This window comes from Microtus ochrogaster, unplaced genomic scaffold, assembly GCF_000317375.1.
Source record: "Microtus ochrogaster isolate Prairie Vole_2 unplaced genomic scaffold, MicOch1.0 UNK110, whole genome shotgun sequence".
NCBI lineage: Eukaryota > Metazoa > Chordata > Mammalia > Rodentia > Cricetidae > Microtus > Microtus ochrogaster.
Genome location: NW_004949208.1, coordinates 157,919 through 162,236, shown reverse-complemented (window position 1 = coordinate 162,236; position 4,318 = coordinate 157,919).

The window sequence follows — 4,318 nt, the reverse complement described above, 5'->3', positions numbered from 1 at the left end:
TTTCGCTCTCTGGAAAATGTTCCTCAAGGACAACGATTGGCAAATCTTTGTTTTATTCCTCTTCATCAGTTCTTTGAAAAATGTGTACTGCATATTTTGATCATATTCAAGCCCTCGCTCAACTGCTCCCAGATCCACCTCTCCTTTCCTACTCACTCTGCATTGTGTCCTCCCTTTCTTAACCCATCAAATCCAGTTTGTGCTGCCCAGATAACTCCTAATAGTGCCCCATCATAGAGGCTGAGAACCTGGCTGTTGCTTGGACCTAGCGGCTGGGTCCCATAGTGGCTTTTCAACAACCCAGCATTGCTCAGTCTCATGGGGCTGGGTGCCTCAGCAGCCACAGTCTAGCACAGAGAACCTGGAGGGTCCTGGAAAGCCAGTGGATCTTAGTTAATGATGAGCCTGGGAATGGTGATTCTTGAAGATTTCAGGAAAGGAAGCAGCAGCAGCAGCAGCAGCAGCAGCAAAAGAGCTAATCAATTTGACAGTGAGAGGGCAGGCCAAGCATGCAAGAGCCTCTTCCTTCTGCCCATGTCCCCCTTTCAAAATCTGGCCTGCTATCAGAAGGCAGCTTACACAGCTGATGGGGTCTTCCCCTATTAATGGAGGCAGTCAGGACAATTCTGCTGGTGAAGCTTCTCAGCTGATTCTAATTTGTAGCAAGGTGACATTAAAAGCAACCATCAAAAAGCTAGGTGTGGTGGCACACGCCTTTAATCCCAGCACTAAGGCAAAGGCAGGAGGATCTCTGTGAGTACAAGGCCAGCCTGGGGTGTGTGGTGAGAGACCCTGTCTCAGAAAACAAAACAAAACAAAAAAGCAACCATCAACTTGACACACAAACAGGTTACTCTAAAAGCTATAACTTTTGAGGGGCAGGGTGCACATACCTACACATAAAATAAATATTTTTTTTGCAAACAAAAATAATTCTCAGATAAGCCATGTATAAATAATGATACAAGCTTATATACTTTGGCCCCAAGTTCCAGATGTTGACTAGCTCCTGATCCAGATGTTAGCTTGCTGGCTGTAGGCCTTCCTGCATCTTACTTCCTACCCTCTTGCTGTCTTTGCCTATGTGTGGGCACTGGGTTCAGCAGGCTGTGACTAGTGAGTGCTAAATCATTACCCCAATCTGTGTGATCTGGCCTGAGTTTAACCTGCTTTCTTTTCTTCCTAGCCTCCGGTTTCGGAGTTCAGTCAAGACTCCCAAAATTCTCAACATGCTTTTTGTTTGTTTGTTTTTCGAGACAGGGTTTCTCTGTAGCTTTGGAGCCTGTCCTGGAACTAGTTCTTGTAGACCAGGCTAGATCTGCCTGCCTCTGTTTCCCAAGTGCTGGGATTAAAGGCGTGCACCACCACTGCCCAGCTGACTTGACTGCTTCTCATGTCAGCGCCTTGCCTTTGTTTTCTACATGTAGCTTCTAGAGTAAGCAAAATAGCCATTGACTGAAACTGGACACAAACACCATGTTTGTCAGGGCTGGACCTCGGGGATGCTTATAGACTCCGGCGGGTTTGAGTTTAGTGGCCACTGGGGAATTTATTCAGACTCCTCAGGACCTCCTATCTTTCGGTAAGATTTCATGCTAGAACACAGGAATAGAATTCTGTCGCTAAAGGGCATCGTCGTTGTAAAGGCTGAGCCTGGTTGAGGAAAGTAGAGCATATAACCCATGCAGGCAGGGGTAACGTGGGGACAGCAGGACTTGGGAAAAGAAGGCTGAGATGTATTAATGGAAGTTTGAAAGATAGGAAATAACTTCATGAAATGGGTATAGGCATTTCAATCAGACAAACATAGTCAAAAACACCAGAACAGAGGTAGGAAGTTGAGCACTGTCAATAAAATGGCTATAGCTAAGGGGCCCAGCAAGAGATGAGAGTCAGAAGACACCAGATCTCTAAGTCCCTGTGAGATGATCCAAAGAAAGGAACTTTATCCTTAATGCTCATTGAATCCTAGGAGGCTTGTTTGTTTGGAAACCTTCTTTCTTATAGATATCCTGGTTCTCTCTTTCTTTTTTTCTTTCTTTTTCTTTTTGACTCAAGGATAGGTGGGCCCCTATATCTCAGTTCTTCAGGCCCAAACAGCCTGAAGTGACCCTGTGTGAATGGATGTGACAAAGGGAAGCCATACGTCTAGAACATGGACAATCACTTCTTTTCTTGGCATGGCTCCTGATGCAGGCAGGTGCCTTAAGTCACCTCTCCCCTTTGCCTGAAGTCTCTCTGTTAGCAGACAGGAATAAAAATGCCCCCAGCCTGTTACACGAGCAGAATGGAGAGGACCAGATGCTCCATGAGCATAAAGCAGTGCACCAGAAGGGTTCTCTGTGGTTAGATCAGGGTGTCCTTCAAAACGCTCACATTGTTCTTTCATCCCCAGGAGAGTTGGCAGACAAGTTTCTTTGGACTGGCCCTACTACTACCCCTGCCTTCTGGAGACCTGAGCTTACAGCAGTGGCTGGGGTGTGAGGTGATTGGAGGTTGCTCTCTTCTGAGCTGGGGGTGGGGGAGGGCAGGAGAGTACAAGGAGAGTGGGCAGTGGATCTCTCTCCCTGCTTCACTTTACCTGGTACTGTCTCTCCCACTGACATCCCCACAGTGACCTCTGCAAAGATGGCTCTCCTGGCTAGTAAGTCATTGCCTTCACTCAATGGTTACATTACACTTTGTTTTATAGTTGCTGGTATTTGAGTCGTGTTGTAGGATATTATTTTAAAATGTGTTACATTTGTTTATGCTGTGGATCATTTGTTTAATGATGCAAATATGTGTTGCATTCTTTTATGTTGCATTTGTTTAACTCTGTGAAGCTGTGTTACTCTGCCTGCCTAAAATACCTGATTTGTCAAATAAAGAGCTGAAAGGTCAATAGCAAGGCAGAAGAAAGGATAGGTAGGGCTGGCAGGCAGAGAGAATAAATAGGGAAAATCTGGGAAGAAAGGATCAGGGAACAAAGAAAGAAGGGGTCAGCCACCCAGCTACACAGACAGAAACGGAAGAAGAAAAGAAATAGAGAAAGGTAAAAGCTCAGAGGCAAAATGTAGACAGGATGATTTAAGTTAAGAAAAGCTGGTTAAAAACAAGCCAACCTAAGGCCAGGTATTCATCAGTAAGAATAAGACTGTGTGTGTGTGTTTTGGGAGCTGGGTGGAGGGCCCCACAAAAAAAGTAAAGAGCCAAAAAGTAAACAACCAACATCAGAGTTGAGATAATTTTGCTAGTTTACTTGTCTTTGTTATGGGAATATAAGCTACTGAGAGCAGAGGTGCTATTTGTCCTGTCCACTGCTGTTTTCTCACTTTAAGTGCTCAGTATGTAAGCAGGTGCTTGGTAAGTGTAACTGCTTTATCAAGTGCCTGGGGGAGTTGGCATCTGTGCCTCTTCTCCCAGACTGAACAAAAGGTCACTCTTGTGTAGAATAGCTCTACCTTCTAAATGAGTTGGAAGAGAAGTATGACTATTCTGAGAACAAAGCAAAGCAGGTTCTAGATAAGGCTCAGAATCAGAGGCAAGATACAGGTGGCGGATACATAGCCCGAGAGCAGGGGTCGTATCCTCCTCAGCCTCCTATGTGCAGCACCGAACCCAGCAGTAGGTGCTCTGTGGGCAGCTGCTCATTTGCTACAGCTGGGGCTATAACTCACTGCTTAGCATGTGTGAAGGTTTAATTCCTAGCACTAAAAAGAAAGAGAAGCCAGGGATACTGGTGCATGCCTGTAATCCCAGCGTTTAGGAGGTGGAGGCAGCAGATCAGGACTAGTTTTAGCCATATAATGATATAATAGCTCATATAATGGGCTATATGAGATCGATCTTGTCTTAAACGTCTGAGAGGCATTGTGAGATGGAGGCTGGAAAGATGGCTTAGTTCTTAAGGGTTCTGGCCTCTCTTCTAAAGGACCTGGGTTTGATTCCTAGCATCCATACGGTGGTTTATAACCACCTAGAACTCCACTTCCAGGGGATCCGACATCCTTTTCTGGTCTTCACGGGCACCAGACATGCATGATATGTGAACATATACACCAGCAAAATACCCATACATATACTTTTGTTTTTTGAGATGAGGTTTTTCTTTGTGTAACCACCCTGGTTTCCTACAGCTCACTCTGTAGACCAGGCGGGCCCCTGAACTCAAAAGATCTGGCTGTCTCTGCTTCCTGAGTCCTAGAATTAAGGCATGCGCCACTACTCCCTGGCATAAAATTTTTAAATAATAATAAAAGAAGACCCGGGGAGGGCAGGTGGGAGAGAGCGAGAATGAGTGTGAGAGTGAAAGAGGGATAGAAATGATAGATAGATA